Genomic DNA, 17,262 nt, shown 5'->3' with positions numbered 1-17,262 from the left:
AAATATTATATGTGCTTTTATCGAATAAGATATAAAAAAAATTAATTTTTATTTTCGCAACAATTTTTTTTCTTTTGCATAATCATTACTTTTTTTATTGTGAATCATTTATAACCAAATCGCAAACTAAATATTTAGAGGACTAAATGATTAAGTCATTCGCATATACTTTTATTTCCGTACTTCAAAACGTGAAAATATTAAAAATGAAAAAAATATAACTAATAAATAATCAATCAATCGGATGATATTAGATAGATACTATGAAATCTTTTCGGATTTAAAATAGAATTTATGAACTTGAAAAGAAGTATAAAAATAATAAAATATTAAATATAAAGTAGTAAATTTAACTGCAGACGAGTAACACAACTAGAAAATGTATTCTAGAAAATGGATTAATACAGACAGATTTACGAACAAATATAATCTTTATTACAGACGGATTTTTTATTAACGACGAAATTACCGAATTTGGTTACAGATTTTAGTCTTTATTTACCGACGGATTTTTTTCCTTCGGAAAATTATCGACAGATTTTTACCAGTTTTCGACGAATTTTCCGTCGGTAATTGGCAACAGATTTTCCAACAGATTTTTCGTCTGTAATTTGAACTTTGGAAAATCATCACACACTCTAAATACAGACAGAAAATTCGTTTGTAAATCTGTCAATAAGGTAAAATAAATTTTTTTTAAAATTTTTTCATTGCAAAATAAACTTGTTTTCATACAAAATAAATATAAATTTAATGAATACAAATTTTCTTCTAACTTATATTCAAGTATTTATAATATTTCAAAAAATAAACAAATTTATCATATTATCAAACTAAAAGAAAAGTACCATAATAAACAAGCAAGTCAATATAATTCAAAGCATAAAGAAAATGTATTGATACATCAAGTATAATCCTCAATATATTTTTCAACCATACTAAAACTATCAACCATACTAAAAGCTGTGTTATTCTCCACACTAAAACAGAAATTGGAAAATGCCAAAAATCTCCATATCAGTTTAGACCTCAGTTACAACAATCTCTCATGTGAAATCTCAGGTTCTCTTGGGAATCTATTGAAATTAGAAGCACTTGATCTTTCTCACAATCAACTCACTGGAGAAGTCCCTCCACAAGTTGGTGACATGAGCAGCTTGGGAGTGCTTGATCTCTCCTACAACAACCTTCAAGAAAAATTGGACAGGAAATTCTCTCATTGGCCGGACGAGGCATTTGAAGGGAACCATCAGCTTTGTGGAAGCCCTCTTGATCACTGCAACCGTGATGATGCTTCCAGCAGAGATCAATCAGGCCTAACTGCATCATCAGTAGTGGTAATATCTGCCATTTCAACACTAGCAGCAGTTGCGCTATTTATACTTGCATTCAGAGCCTTCTTCAGAAACAAACCAGAACATTTTAAGAGAGACAGTGAAGCAAATTATGTGTACTCCTCTTCATCACAAGCAAATTATGTTGCTTTCTTTTGGGAAAAAATGCTTTGATAAACAGCATTATTACTCCTCTTAATTATGAAAGTCATCTTAGTACTACTTTTAAATCAGAGAAGGGTCAGCTTATACGATAAGTGTGGTACAAAACAAATGCTTCAAGCCATTTAACACCACATTCTTTTCAAGTAGCTTATCCAAATAAACTACATTGGTTTCTTAGGATATGACACCTCGACTTGAAGGACCACAGGGTCACATCTGCATGCATCTCTTCTTTAATTGAATAGAATCAAACCCATGAATTATAATTAAATCTATATCAATTGCTGAATGACTATATATAATAACCGACAAACTTTAAAAATTGGGTAATACTCATAATATCTCCGATCTTCCAATATACTTATATACATGCATCAAGTTCTAATAAAATATCAGTTGTCTATTTGACTTTGGCTCATTACATGTGTCCTATAACATTATACACATAAGGCCAAAAACATTTCCGTCACCAAGATAACTTAATAAGCATAAACGGATGGTTTGCTAGCTACTAGTAACTAACCTATGAGGATGCATATTCACACTACTCAATATATAATTTACATTCTCTACTGGCAAGATTTGTTACTTAACATTTGTTCCTTAACATTTATTTCCTTTAACTCGCACTTGTTAATTTTTTATACAGGATTCAAATTAGACTTTACTTGCATGGATTATAGGACATATAGCAAGTTTTATGAAACATGATGACTCCATTTATATAATATATAGGCAGAGTTACATAACTAAATCTTATATTATGGTGATTCTTTTGTCATACAATCCAATTCATAAAATCCTCTAGTCAATCATACATTTTGTGATAGTCTCTTGCTTTTTGGAAGTTCAAAGTGACGGTATCAAATTACTTTCAGCATGAAATAAGACTTACTCATGAGATGGGATTGTCTAGGGTTGATCTGAATCAAGGACAGACGAGACATCTTTCTGACCTGAAGTCAGATGGGAACAAACAAAACATAGGCGCGAATGAAAGAGAGACATACTAACTGAAACAGATCCCTGCATCGGGAACAATGTTATCAGCACCAATAAGGTCAGAATAAGAAAGTTCAGAGGTGTAATAAAGTCTTATGAAACAACAATGTTATCTACTTTAAGTGTTTAGATTTGTTCAATCACTTCTTACTCCATTTTCTGATAATTGACAAATTTTTTGCTTCTGGTAAACTCTTGTTTATTTTGCTGTGAAGTAGTCTTCAACAGAAAAATCTGGCATTGTTATTAGCATGGATATTAGATTTGCATCCATGATAAAGCATTCTATGCTGCTATTATAGATGTGTCCACAACTCCACATGAAGCATCCATTTAAGTGCATCTAATTGTGCATACCTAACTAAATAGACAGTCATCTATTCATATATAACTTGGTCATTGAAATTATTTGACTCTTAAGTCTTATCCCCACTATCTTGAAAGTTATATAACATACAAGATTTGATTGCCTAATAGTGTATATGCATTATCAGCATCAAAATTGATCTCATTACTAAAATTAAGACCAATAGAGAATGCTAATATTTTTCTTCAATTTTTCATAGTCACCACCTGAAGATTCTATTGTCAATTAACATGGACATTCTCAAATAGTATAATACAACAGAACCTCAAACTCTTAACAAGCTCAAGAAACTCCAATGCAATGAAAATTGATTGAAAAGCATTATTAATTTGTAATAACTAATAACCATAACCAAAATAAAAGAAAGAACACACCTTCTGGTCATCTCTGGGAACACCATAACCACTGTAATACATCTGACCTACCAAGACCTGCATGTTTATGTCCCCAGCTTTAGCTTCTTTCAGAATGTCTCTGAACCACCGTTTCACACAATCTGCAACAACCCCTGAAAGTGGCACACACCCATTGCTCTCAATTCCACTGCTACTATCCATCTATGATTGATAACCCTTCTTCAAATCACTGCAACTTCAGCAACTTTCTTTTTTTCTTTTTTGGGGGTTGGTAACCGCTAATGAGACTGGGAAAAAAGGGTTTCGTAAAGAAAACGGTTGAATTTTTTGGAAACTAATGAAAAAAAATCAAATAATGGGTATGTTTCAGATTGAGCTAAAAGCTTAAAACACTAAGAAATACAGTACATAGAACTGCAAACTGGATGGCAAAGCTGAAAACCTGCAGGTTCATTCAAAAAATTTTAACATAGGAGTTCAAGCTGAAAAGTTTGGAGACTTCAATGGTTTATCAAATAGTTTATTTACTTTCAAGTTAGTCTCATGGATTACAGGGATACAATTAAGTATCAAAACTTTCACTCCAAAGCTCAGTTAGCAGAACTCAAATATATATATAATTTGGAATGTTTGCCATATTGAAAATTTCAGCAGCAAATTTAGTTAAAAGTAACTTAAATACCTGCTTTGTAAATGTTATAAAATAGTTATTATTTTGCAAGTCCACATATTTGGAATAATGTTATTATTTTGAATTTAAGAAACAAAGCATTTCCAACTCTTATTTCTGCTCTTAAAGTAATGAAAAATACTTCAAAGTTGCAGAGGATAACCTTTCTTAATGTTTCACAAGTGGCAACAACCAGCCAGTCCGGCCAAACAGCTAGAGCAACTAAAATTAAAAGGCCAATAAAAGGTGCAGAGTATATAGCTATAGTCACCCCAGCAACAGTAAGAATGCGCCCCTGTATTACAATAAAAATATATGTACTTTTAAAATGAGCAGAAATGCAACCGAAATACTGACATTATAACAAGACAAACAAATAATTCAAATAAACAAGAAGGAAAATAACTATTATACATCAGCAAAGATAGGGATTGGCCAATTGCACCAGCAGCCCCCAAGATTGCTACCTTGAATCCCGGTGCCCCTCTTTTTGCCTGCACTCATCCCTCTCAACAGGAACATCACCACCATCCTGTCATCACAAAATTGAACACATCACATGATCAAGCACTAATCTTTGGCAATAATAGAAGCTCAAGTTTATGCAAGGAACCCAAATTTAGAAAATTTTCAGGTTATATAGTATTGGTTCATTAAATACTGATCATTGAAGCTTCTTATAGCTATGTAAAGTTATATTAACTATGAAGTACCCTTTGCAACAAAAGATATGAAATTTGAAGTAGGAAGAGCGTGAGGAACAAACCTTGAAATTGGGTGACTGAAGATGAGAGGTGATTCTTGCAATACGATGATTAGCCGCTGCACGTGCTTCCATGTTCTATGAAAGTATTTGAGAAACAAGAGTCAGAAGCAAAGTCCTTTATGACCGAGCATTAAAACTTGGTCTAAAAATCATTAAAATTTAGAACAATCAATGGTATCCATGAACAACTTGGTCTAAAAATCAAAGCAGTGTCCTTTATGACCGAGCAAAAATCACGTTCACAAGATTTGGATATCTGCCTTACACAACTGCAAATAAAACTGGAAACTCTAATAATTACAATGTGTCAGCACTGAGTAATAGCTTCAAGTGTAAAAAGAATACTACAAACAAATTTCAGCTACTTATTTATCAATCCCCATTTTAAAAAATTATTATAACATGAAACTGCACTTCAACATTATTTTTTTTCAAAGAAATAAGAATTGGTAAAAACTCACCAGAGCTTAGATTGCCTCCAACACCACCACAATCCATGAATAGTCCCTATTAAATTGAAGAGCTCAAATAGTAAAAACACACATACAAAAAGAGAACTTTATAATTTATATAGTATAACATAATAATTGATGAAATATATTTTAATAATCTGATAGCAAAAGTAATATAGAAAAAAAATAAATGTAAAAGAAGTTAACATAGCTTCAATAATGCAGAAACTATATTATAAAATATAATAGAGAAGGAGATATAGATAAAAAAAAAAGGTTTATGGAGAAATAATAATCTATGCTTTCATATTCAATTGCATCAAGTGGTTTCTCTGATGTGGAACCAGCTCCCTTCCTCTGCAACTCAAGGGGAAAAAAACTTATTTGAAACAGATTGATTATTGCAAAATAACTAATAAGAATACTTATTTGAGTCTTTTGACATTGTGAAATTTCTTTGAGTAAACTATTTACTGAATTTAGGAATAATATATCCGAATTTTGATAGGTTGATTGATTTCAGATCTAGTAATTTTTTTTGTTAAAATTAAAGAAATGATTTCCCTTGGAAAATATGGTCAAAAGTCTAAATGAAGTATGAACCCCAGTGTGACAGTTTGAGTTTCCTTTAAGAGGTTGGTCCATTTTGCTAGTAATAAGGTATATGCTTTTCTTTTCTTTTCTTTTGAACTGACAGAGTGTATCAGGATGACAGGCATTAATGAGAGAAGTATGGGAATGACCATAGTGTGGGACTTACCTCTTTTAATTTATTTCATCACTCCAATTCACATTTTGATCAAGGAGACTTATTATATATAGATTTGGACGATGGATGATTATATATAGAGAGAGAGATATCTCAACCAGTTTTTGTATAAAATAGAAATATCATCTCTCTTTGATCAACCAGTTTTTGTATAAAATAGCTCAAACTTAATGGGGGAAGCTACCAGTAATTAATGAATATAAAATAGTATAATGAGTTCATGTTATAAATTAAGTTTACTTCATCACCAGTTTCAGCAATTCCCATTTTCATCAGTTCAGTTGTTCATAACTAATGAGTCTTTGATTCTATATTTGCATTCAAGCATTCTTTAAGTTAGTCAATTCAAAGTAAAGACATTAATGGAAACAAGTTTAATTTCTTAGCTTGGATCACCGACAGGTTTGGTTTGGCAAATTTGTAAAAGTAAAAGCAATAAAATTGAACCTCCAGAAGAGACTAAATAGTTCTATAACAAAAACAATTAAGATTCAACTGCTTCATCAAGTAAAAATGTACCCCATCGCACCAAAATAAAAAAAATAAAAAAGAAAGCCATGAAACAAGACAAGCCAAAAAGCAAATTGAACTTACGGTTCTCCTCTAGAAGATACCATAGGCCGTTTGAGCTGAGAACTCATGTAAACATCATCTCTGGACCTCTTCATCCCTAAACAAAAATCAAAAGAAACAAACACACGCTTTCAAACTTCGAACACAATAGAAAAATCCCCAGAAACCGAACTTGCACATTTGAACACAAAAGTCTTTTCTCTACCCAAAGAAAAATATAATGCTGCCATTACGAAGATTACCTTGAATTTAGATTGCTTGAGAATAGGAGCATCGCCAGTGGCTCTCAGATGAACAACCACTGCCACAAAACCAAAACCCTAGTTCACGCACCCTATCGGTTCGAACAGGGGGAAAGAGAGAGGTGGAACCGCGGCTGACGGTGGAACCGATTTTGGTCGCCACGGAGCTAGGGCTTGCGCGAAGGTATGCGAGCCAGAACTGAGGGGGATAAAAGGAGAGAGAGGCGTGGCAGTGGAGGAGCTTGAGCTTTCTGCGAACGAGAAAGAACGAGAGAGACAGGGGCTGTGTTCTACTGGTTCAGTGTTTAAAAAAGAGGAGAAGACGGAGAAGGTAACTGCGGCGGTTAGGGTGGCCGGCGGTGGCGCTGCGGGTGAGGAAAGGAGAAGAAAAAGTAGCTCGTTGACGGAGAAGAAGGATGAAGAATGTTAGGTTTATCTCGGGCAACTGTAGGTTTAACTTATTATTTTCGAACGAAAATTTTAAATTATTTTTGTTCATTTAATTTTTGTAATTATTTTTTACGAAAAAAAATAATTTTTTTATAGAATTATCAATAAATTTTTTTTGTCCGTAATTTATGTTAATTTATTTTTTTATTTTTTAATAAAAATTTTTTCTAAAATTTCGTCTGTATTTTTATAGGATAAAATTTATTGAAAATATCCGTCTGTAATAACTAATTTTTTAGTAGTGAACATTCTTGAATTGAATTTTTTATAAAGAACATGAGAAGGAGAAGAACGTAGGAGAGAGAGAAGCACATACGAGCATAATTGTCAGAACCGAACCGATGATCGAATCGATCAGACTACTGGATCATTGGGTCATTAGTTCAACCAGTGGATTACTGGTTGAACCGATTAACCCGGTCTCACATAAGTAAAATATATAAAATAACTAAAAACTTAAAAATTAACAGTTAAACTAATATTCTTCTGTCTCCACAGTATCAAATCTACAACTGCAATAAACAAAGCAATGGCATTGATTCAATAACATAGATTCAAAGTCAATGATGTCAATGATAAACCCATATTTCATGAGTTCTTTTGTGCTTAATTAGAGTGATTTATTCAACTCTTCATCTACTTATTCACATTAATTGCATAGTTTTACTTTCCCTTCCTTATTATGTCATATAATGAAAAAACATGTTTTCTAAGCTTTAAAAATTAATTATTTTAATTACCTTTATTTCCATTCGACGCCGTGATTAGTGTGTTGAGTAGTTTCAGATTTTCTAAAGGCAGAATGACTTAAAGGATGAAAAAGGAAACATATTAGAATGGAAGGAGGAAGCAAAACGGAGCTTTAAAGAAACTGGTATCCACGCGATCGCATGATGACGCGATCGCGTGCCAAGCACAAATCAGCAGCGACGCGGCCGCATGACTGACGCGACCGCGCGCCTTAAGCAGAATACACATGACGCGGTCGCATGACTGACGCGACCGCGTGACCCACGCGGACGCGTGACAGAGGCCACGCACCAGAAATTACAGAATACGCCCCCAGCGAATTCTGAAGCCCTTTTTGGCCCAGATCCAAGTACAGACAGCATAGACCAGAGGTTATAAAGTGTGGGAATGCTTCCATTCAAACAGAGCTCGCATATTTTCACCTTTCAATGATTTAGATTTAGTTGAGAGGGAGATCTTCTCTCTCTCTCTTTTAGGATTTAGGATTTCTTCTTGTTTTAAGAGTAACTCTGGATCCAGGTTTAATGTTTTTTTAGTTTTACTTTTATTTATTTATTCCAACATTTGAATTGATTATTATAATTTATGAATTATTCCATGTTACAGATTTCTAATTGAATTAATGATAATTTAAGATATTTTCAGTTTATGATTGTTCTCTTTGATTTAAGTTGCCATTGCTTCCCATCTAAGGACACTTTTATTATTTCAGCAATTTACTTTTCTCCCTTTTTGGTTTTGGTTAAGAATTCAGTAACTCAACAGTTATTAAACTCAACATAATTGATAATCGTTATCTTGCTAATTAAGTTGAACTTAAATAATCCCAACCTTTTCTTAGGAAATAATTAGGATTCAAAGGTCAATTTAATTAGTCCCTTGACTTTCCTTTGCTCCGGTAAAGGTTGACCAAGTGGAATTAAGATACAACTTTCATTATTGTTGAGAAGGGTAACTAAGTTGGACTTCTAATTTCCCTTATCTTGCTAAAAGTTGTTTTACAGTTATTATTTATTTTTACTTACCATTTAATTCACTCGTCATTTAAATTACTTGCTTCTCACCTTCTAAACCCCGATTACAACCTTTATAGCCAATAATAAGAACACACTTCCTCACAGTTCCTTGAGAAGACGACCCGAGGTTTGAATACTCGGTTAACAATTTTTAAAGGGGTTTGTTACTTGTGACACCCAACACGTTTGCACGAAGGAATTTTTGCCGGTTTAGAAACTATATCTATAATGCAACCGTTTCTATGAATTTCTTTACTGGTAGAAAATCCGACGTCAGTCAATTCACTTTCTTTTCTTTTGGCTTTCTCACTTGAAAAGCAGATGATATCATCACACCCCCATAATCCCACTATCAAAGAGTACTCAATGAACATAAACAACACCAAATTGTGATATTGAATTAGCATTTACCACATTCAAAGTTCACAAGATCTGTCCACGAAATTCAAATTTCAACTCTCAATGACCAATCTCCTTTAGATAATTTCTGTCACAAAGATTTGCATCACAAGCAAAATTAAAAGTTCAACAAAGGAAAGATCTAAACAAAACTAACCAGTCTTAGCTATAATGGGCTCAAAGACAAGCTTAGCTTCAGACCTTCAGTAAGATACTCCACAAACACATCAGTTTCTTTCTTCTCCTTGTTACCATCATCAAGCAGAGTTTTAGCCTTATCAATTGCAGAATTTACCAGCTCCTTATCCGCAGGATAAAGCTTAGAAGATAGAACCGATTAAGGCTTTCTCCATGTCATAAACATAATCTTCCAAAGCAAGTATTGAAAAAAATAAATCCACTAACTACTAAGAATAATATACAATAGCAACCAACATAAATAACACTATAACAAATAATCAACAATCAACAATCTAACAACAATGGATAATCAACAAACTGAACAGAAATAAAAAATAAATCAACAAACAAGAGAGATTAAACAGAAAAACATATGTGGAAGTATTCATGTTCTCATCTGGCATATATAACAACAATATGTTACAAAAAATTGAATAATCAACAATCTAAATTCTAACAGAAATCAAACAGAAACCAACATACATAATCAATATCATTAATAAATTAATTCTAACTATCAGTACTAAATTATTGAAAATTTAATATCCTGAATAACTTCAAAAAATAAAAAATTAAAAATACATACTTGGAGGGATGGAGGGACGAGCAGAGAAGAGGGAGACTGGAGGTGACGACTGACGAGCAGGAGGCAGTAGGCGACGAGTAGTAGTAATAGCAGGAGGCGACTTGAATCTTCGATGAAGGTGCTTCTTGGCTGTGGTGAGTGGCGCACTGGTGTGGTTGCCTCCAGCGACGACGGTGAGCTAGGTGAAATGGCGCTGCCACGCTGGCTGAACGGGTCTCCCTCTTTCTCACACTCAATGTCTCAGAGACTTAGACTCTCTATCTCTCAGCTCTCATGATGGTCTCTCATGGCCAAAAGGTTTGGGAAGGAAACAGGGAAAGGGGATGATTGACGATGGAGGCTAGGGTTTCACTTTTAGTTCAGGTTTCAGCAGCTTTAGTTTTTTTTTTTTTTAATTAGAAACGATGTCGTTTCAAGTGCAGGAAAAAAAAAAAGTTCGAACCGGTCTGGGTTAAATGAAATCCACCTATTCATCGGTTCTTATCAAATCCGACCGGTTCAAACCGAGTCATTTCGGTTTGATTCTTTATCCGGTTAAAAAACTCACGTCAAATCGGTTTTTCGATTCGATCGAACGGTTCAGTCCGATTCTGACAACACTACATACGAGAGAGAAAATGATAAAGTAATTATTTTATAAAATGGGTAAGAAATTAGAAAAATTCTAATATTTAAAATTTAAATTAATATTAATTATCAATATATTTATCTATAAAATAGGAATGTATTTTAAAATTTAATTAAATAATATTATTTGAATTAAAAGACCTGTTAAAGATCGAAAATTAACCTATAACTAACCTTTTTCCTTCTTTTATTATTATTCTTTTACAATGATGCTATCTATTTATTTTGACTTGTGTCATTGTTTTATAATCAATTGCTTATAACAAATTATATTATTTAAGATTAACTGCTAATCATTAAGAAGGCAAGATGTCTTAGTTAGTGTATCATAATTTTTGTTTTGTTGTACAATGTTATGAGACAAATTAAGAATTGAAATTTTTTCAAAAAAATCTAATATATGAGACAAACATATGAAGAAAAGTAAAAAGTAATATAGAAACATACATCATATCATTATATATATTTCAATTGCATTAACAGAATTATTTCTTAAGATTGTAATGATAACTACGTTATTTTTCATGAAAAATAGCTAGAACTAATAAAAAAAATTACTATTTATATATAATAAGGATTTTAAATTCTTACTTTATCTATGTATCGTGCATGTGGTTTCATATTCAATTCAGTAGGCACTCGTAGAAAGAACAAACTCCTTTAAATGTGTAGTAGGGGTGCACATGGGTCGGGTGAAACCGGGTTTGATGTGACCTAGATCCGGCGCGAAATATACACCGGGTCTATTTATTAGACCCGAACTCGACCCTAGACCCGATGAAACCAATATATTTTTGGGCTACAATTATACCGGGTGAAAACCATGTCGTTAATATTACATTACGTTGATACCTTCTTATAAACTAGCATGTAAAAATATCCAAATTTCCAAGACTCCAACCATTATTTAACATGGTAAAATTCACTTAGAAAAATATAACAAGAACCAACCCTACTTCAAAATTAAAGTATAACCACAATCAATACTAAAGTATAACCACAATCAATACCAATATTCTCTAATAATACCAAATATTTAAATCAATACAAATAACACAATATTATGCATTAGTCTAAAGTCTTATGCATTCTAAACATAAAACATTAACTTATAGTCTTATAATGACTAATAACACAAAATATTAAGATTTACAATACTTAAATTCCACATAAGAATAGTCATGATCCATCACTAATAACACAAAATATTAATTGTGTATGATGACCGGGCCACCGGGCCGACTTCAGGTGACCCGAGCTATGGCCCAGATCCGACCCGAAATAATGACTGGGTCTATTTTTGAGACCCTTACCCGGCACTAAACCCGATAAAATCACACCAAATTAGTCCCTAAAGTGTTCGGGACCGAACCGAATCTTTGGGACGGGCTGGTTTTGTGCACCCCTAGTGTGTAGTCTACAAGTTGTATATACAAGAAATATAACACATTAATTCATATAAAGGAGTATATGACAATAAAAAATATAAAATATATTAAAAACACAAGAAAATATAACACATTTATTATAACATAGAAGAGTAATACTATAGTGCAAAGAGAAATAAGGTGAAGAATAAACATTATTTGTTTTACAATAAAAAAATATTAAAAAAATAAAAATATCATGTATAATGCACGTTTTTTTAAAATTTAGTTATAATCTTTATTTTTCTGTTTTTTAATTTTGATATTGGATGTATATTAGTATTTTTTAATAATGTATAAAAATTGGTGTGTTTTTTTTATATGGAGATAACAAATCTGATCTTTCAATATGTGAAATTTAACCCTTTTTTTATTTTTAAAACAAAATCAATCTTTCGATTTGTGAACTTACACAAATTTAATCTTCTAATTTGTGAACTTACACAGAACCTACTATCAGATCTGTGGATTTTAATTTTTTTTATTTTTTAAAACACAAATCAGACCATCTAATTTATGATTATCTCCGTACTAAATTAAAACACACTACTTCTTCTTAACCGAGAATAATATAACAATAATTTTCGTATAAAAAAAATCAGGCTCACTCTTCACCCAAAAGAAATTTCCAACATGAAATACATTTTATAAACACAGAAAATAACTATATTAACAGCGCCAAAACATGGAAAGAAGTTTGCTTTGCATGTGTTGATGCAGAGAAGTTCCGTTTGGCCCAAATATATGGATTCGACATTATTGTTCAGGTAGTATGTTGTTTTCTGTCAATATTTTAACGGCTCAGTTTGGAAAGTTGATAATAATGAGCTTTCATATTGTAATGGGAAAATGATATTCGTTTGAGTTCTGTTAGTGAGTTTATTGTATTTCCTATGCTTAATATGTTGATTGTTCTTGTGAATTTCATAGGTGGATGACTTCGAAGAAGTTAGTGAATATTACCAAAATAGAGGTTGCTTCGATGAGCATTCGTGATAAGAATTTAAAAGGATAGATAAGAAGTTTTTTTTCTATTAGAACTCTAATAAATTTGTTCTTAATAATTTAGGTCACTGGAAGGATTTTTCTATTAGACCTCTAAAAAATTTGTTCAAAATTTAGGTTATTGGAAGGTTTTCTTACTAGACTCCTAAAAAATTTGTTCTTAGCAACATAGGTCACTAGAAGGATTTTTCTACTGTCCTTGATAACCTAGATCAGAGGAACGAAAATTGAATCACTCAATCTTCTCTATGCAACAAGCAAAGTAAATCACTCACTTCACTTAATCACACTAATAAAAAAAACGTGCATAAAGCACTAAAAAAATTTTATTCATCAAAATTGTTCTAAATGGTTTCACCAAAGCTGTTTAAATAGGCCCTTAAAAACTAACAAAAAGATAAAATAAGATTTTAAAATTTAAATAAGATTTGATCTTAATGAATTAAATCAAATTTGATTTAAAATTTAAAATTTTTAAAAATATGATAACTAATTTAAATCAGATTTAATCTTAATGGATTAGATCATATTTGATTTAAATTTAAAATTCCTAAAAATACTACTAAGCAAATCAAAATTAAAACAAATCTTCTAAGAAACTTTAACCGCAAAACAAACTAAAACAAAGCCATACAAAATTAGAATTTTAATGATAAATTATGCCTCCCACTAAATTTGAAAAGTATTATTGGGCTTCTTGGTATCCTGACTTAATCTAATGGGTCTTGTGAGCTATTGCCATTTCTGCATCACTGTTTTTAAGACAAGCTCTTGGTATTCTTAATGTCCAAAATCAGCATAGCATAATTCTTCTAGTATTTAGATTTTTGAATATGATAAAATTATCATTCTATCCCCTATCTCTAACATGACCAAAATGCCTTCCTGAGCACACGTATCGATCGGAAGGAACTGGCTTATTTGTATATCCAATATGATGAGTTCGATAATGCTGCAACCACCATCATGAACCATTCGCCTGAAGCATCGGATCACATGCAGTTCAAAGATGTTATTGCTGTCAAAGTTGCAACAATGTCTCTGCAGTTAATGAAGGCTTGAATGAGACATATGTTGAGGAGGAAGATTATGATAGGTTGCGCTAGTCAAATGATTTGCATGATAACTTTGATCAAATAGGCCTCGCGCAGAAGGTGATCCACATTTGTTTTCATTATAATTATTTTCTGATAGATAATTGTAATATTGTTATATATTTATGCAGATTGAAAAGCATGAGCTTCTAAGCAGTCCATTGCCTTGTCAAAGAAGGATAACCTCTACAAAGAGGTACCAATATGATCGACTTTGCCTTCCCATATCGTTTGGCCATTTCATTACTCACTCCAATACTGAATGTATGAAATATGTCTTGTGTTACAGAACATGTATGCTCAATTGCTACCTCTTGCTTTGCCTGCACCACCAATGCTCCCCCTCCAATGATTGTAGCAGTCAAGATTTTGACAATCGCGAAAATTCACTTGCCACTGACAATTAATTAACACCCATCAGCACTTCAGACGGAAATTTAAAAAATGCTGAGAGTTTTCATTTGTAAAATCAGCAAGTGTTGACAGCAAGATGTCTTTCAAAATCGGGTTTTACTCTACAATTTCCAATCAGTTGCTCATATTTTAGGCGTTGACATTATATTTTGTCGTTTTCTCGTATGATAATAATCTTAGATTTTACTCCTATCTTAATTCAAACATTATAAATAATAATAATAATAATAATAATAATAATAATAATGTTCATATCCTACCCAAATACAATCAGACTCGTTAATGTTCAATTTGGGTAAATAACTTAAATAAACTCTTTTAAAAAAAAATTTAAAGTATAAGGACTTTTATTAATAGCAGCTTATAAATAAGTTATTTTGTGATTGAATTTTTAGTTATAGAAGTACTTATTTTAAAATTGTAGCGTTTAGATAAATAATTCAAAAAATACAATTTTTTTTACACAAAAAAATAAAAATTAAAGTAATAATGATAACAAATACTTTTCAATATTGAATGTTGATTTTACATAATCTAATCACTAATTTAGGTAATTGAATTTTTATCTACTCTCTTATTAGTTTCATTTTTTAGACAATTAGTTCTTGCCACGTAATATCATTAGAAATTGGTTCTTCTACCTCACTTTCACCGATAACGGTGTTCTTGTATGTGGTGAATAATAATAAAATTTTAATTCACAATAATTTTGATGGCAATACCAAAGAAATTATTTTTTATTTTTACTCCTATTAGCCTCCTCCTTTATTAGAGTCAAGAACTTATTATAACTAACTATAAAAATAATAGCAAGTTATAAAAATAAAATCACATGTAAAAAAAATAAAATTAAAATTGAGATTTTATGTCACACATAATGTTAAATATAAATTTAATAATAAAAATAGAGTGATAAAATAGAAGGAATATATACAATAAGTGGTTCAGATGAAATATTATTTTAAATAATGGTGGAGGATCAATACTTTCAGCGGATGAATTATTACGTGAAAATAATAGTGGAAGGCTAGTGCTTCTAACATATGGAACCATGCTTGAAAATGGTGGTGGAGGGCTAGTATTTCTAGAAACAGGAAATATTTTTCACAAAGCCAAGAATGAAAGCAGATCTTTTTTGTTTTGAAATAAGTTTTTTTTAGGGAAGTGATAGAATGACTTATCAAGAAGGAGAAATCATATATTTCTACTTCTTTAGAGAGCTGTAAATTAACTTTTCAAAAAGTTAAGAGCTTTTTCTTAAATGCACGCGTAGGTTCTGCTATCTCCCAAAACATGTTCTAAGAATAAAGACCCATCCGAAAAAGGTGGCTTCTTTCACTTATCCAACTTCACAAAAGGTGGAGCATGACAGGAAATGTTCAGATTACTTATCTGAATAAGTAACTATCTTTTCAAATTTCTCTTGTTATTTTTATTTTACCTAAAAAGATAAATCCTAACAAATTTTTAAAATAAAAGACACGGTTATCCACTAACAAAAAAAAATAGTTATCTATGATATTATAAATATACTAACACTCCTAGGTATATTCACGTCCCAACATACTAAAAACCTATTTAAATCCCTTACTAACTTAAACACCAGACTAAAAATTTGAACGGCATTACCTCAGCACCAGCACAAATCAGACGCAATCTCACAAGGAGTTTAGATCTTACCTTCAGACTCAAATCACTATTTCAGGTAATTTATGGAACAAATAATAATAATAATAACTACTACTACTACGGCGAGGAGAGTAGATCCTCTCAATTGTTAAAAAAAAATTGAGAGTACTAAAGTATAATCTCTAGTCCTCATTATTCTCTCTCATATTTATTTTTAGTCTTACTTATAAAATTAAAGAAAATGCTACTTGTACAACAAAATTTAGCCTTTGATAAGTTTTTAAAATTTAAATAATATTATTTAATTAAATTTTAATTAAAACACATTCCTAATTTGTAGTTAAACATTTTAGTGATTAAAATTAATTTAAATTTTAAATACTGAAATTTTTCTAACTTCCTACCCACTCTATAAAATAGTTATTTCTCTAAATTCCTACTTTGTACGTTCTCCTCTCTCTTGTAGGTTCTTTTCTTCTTCTCCTTCTCTCACGTTCTTCACAAAAATCTCCATAAAAGAGTATTACTCCTTTAGAGGTAAATTTATTATTTCATATTTAATATTTTATTATTATTATTATTATTATTATTATTATTATTAGATGAATAGTGCTATTTTGTTTCTATTTCGATTGATTTGCATGCTAACTCAAAACTTATTCATCGTCACTGTCGAATAAAATTTTAATAAGATTATATCAATATTTAAATTAAACAATAAATGAATTATCAGTTTATATATCAATATTTTTTTTTTCTTCTTCACTTTCTTTTTTCTTTCTTTCTTTTATCTTTTTAATCTTTATCTCTGGAATGATTAGAAAAGACCACCAACATAAAATAATTAGACCGAATTAAAGATAAATAAAAGAATAATTACAGGTATATAGAAAAAAAAAATAATAAATAAAAATTTAATAAAGATTTATAATTTCAACCATTTTTTTATTATTAGTTAAATTTTTTTCATTACTTATTTAAACATTAAT

General features: G+C 31.1%; 1 long non-coding RNA gene across 5 annotated transcripts; it reads right to left on the bottom strand.

Annotated features, from left to right (window-relative positions):
• Positions 1-850: 850 nt before the first annotated feature.
• On the bottom strand, positions 851-7,151 carry LOC148579589 (uncharacterized). 5 transcript variants are annotated; one of them, XR_015907080.1, is made up of 9 exons: positions 6,697-7,151; positions 6,476-6,551; positions 5,122-5,167; positions 4,661-4,735; positions 4,362-4,426; positions 4,058-4,189; positions 3,243-3,511; positions 2,395-2,525; positions 851-1,399 (listed from the first exon to the last, which is right to left on the bottom strand). It is a non-coding gene; the product is annotated as an uncharacterized LOC148579589 (long non-coding RNA). The 5 variants fall into 5 exon arrangements; XR_015907078.1 differs by having other exon boundaries at positions 3,243-3,666; positions 4,309-4,426; positions 6,697-7,145; XR_015907077.1 differs by having other exon boundaries at positions 4,309-4,426; positions 6,697-7,145.
• Positions 7,152-17,262: the final 10,111 nt, after the last annotated feature.

The sequence above is a fragment of the Arachis ipaensis genome, chromosome B10 (assembly GCF_059453495.1).
Source record: "Arachis ipaensis isolate K30076 ecotype BB chromosome B10, ASM5945349v1, whole genome shotgun sequence".
Classification (NCBI taxonomy): Eukaryota; Viridiplantae; Streptophyta; class Magnoliopsida; order Fabales; family Fabaceae; genus Arachis; species Arachis ipaensis.
This window is presented reverse-complemented; position numbering and strand designations above follow the sequence as displayed.